The sequence below is a fragment of the Etheostoma spectabile genome, chromosome 18 (genome assembly GCF_008692095.1).
Source record: "Etheostoma spectabile isolate EspeVRDwgs_2016 chromosome 18, UIUC_Espe_1.0, whole genome shotgun sequence".
Lineage (NCBI taxonomy): Eukaryota > Metazoa > Chordata > Actinopteri > Perciformes > Percidae > Etheostoma > Etheostoma spectabile.
This window is the reverse complement of record NC_045750.1, coordinates 2050066-2050879: the sequence shown is the minus strand read 5'-3', so window position 1 is coordinate 2050879 and position 814 is coordinate 2050066. Positions and strand designations below refer to the sequence as shown.

General features: G+C 32.9%; 1 protein-coding gene across 2 annotated transcripts in view; it reads left to right on the top strand.

Annotated features, from left to right (window-relative positions):
* igf2r (insulin-like growth factor 2 receptor) overlaps positions 1-814 on the top strand; it is a 43367-nt gene that overhangs the window by 14135 nt on the left and 28418 nt on the right. The window lies entirely within an intron of this gene.

Below are 814 nucleotides of genomic sequence, written 5' to 3'. Positions count from 1 at the left end.
TATATATATATATATATATATATTGCATTGACTTTAGAGAAGTAGTAGTAGTCATGCAACCCCACTTTAAAAGATCCAAACTATCCCTTCAAGAAAGTGACGAGCAGCCAAAATGCCTGGCTTTTAGTTGTTATAATGTCATTAAACTTAAACTGGTTCTCACAACCTAGAAGCACAGCAGAAGGCGTTTCTTTGATCCACAGGCATGAAATTAGCAAACTGGAAACCCCTGCAGCTTGTGATTTTTAAATAATAAATAAATAAAAAGCTCAAACATGATTACATATTTAACCTGCAAGAATTATTGTTCATAGTGCTGCTTTTTTTATTCCAGTTAGAGGAAGTAGCTTTATGAGTAAACTGGACTGAGCTTCCTGTTTTTTGTCAGCTCATAGTTTGTATTAGGAAAAAAGCCCAAGTCACATCATGTGCCATGATGTAAGCCACAGCTTACTGTATAAATAGAATCACTATCTTTAGGTGGTAATACAAGTAGCATTACATATTATTGTTTAAAGATGGATACTGAAGCTGATTGCGGTCAGTGAATTTTCCCATATTCATTTTTTTTTAAGGAATAGTACCACATTTTGTGAAATACTCTTTTTAGCTTTTTTGCCCAGGTTAAGATAAAAAGACAAAAAAACAATCCTGTTAACTAGAAATGCTGAATCTGTAAAGGTTTCTTTACAGTAATCTGAAAGCTGTCCTTAGTAGTTGTGATTATATTTACAGTAAAGAGTCGTAGTTAATCAAACATCCATTGAGACAATGAGAAGATCATGATGATGATGATTATGATGATGATGATGAT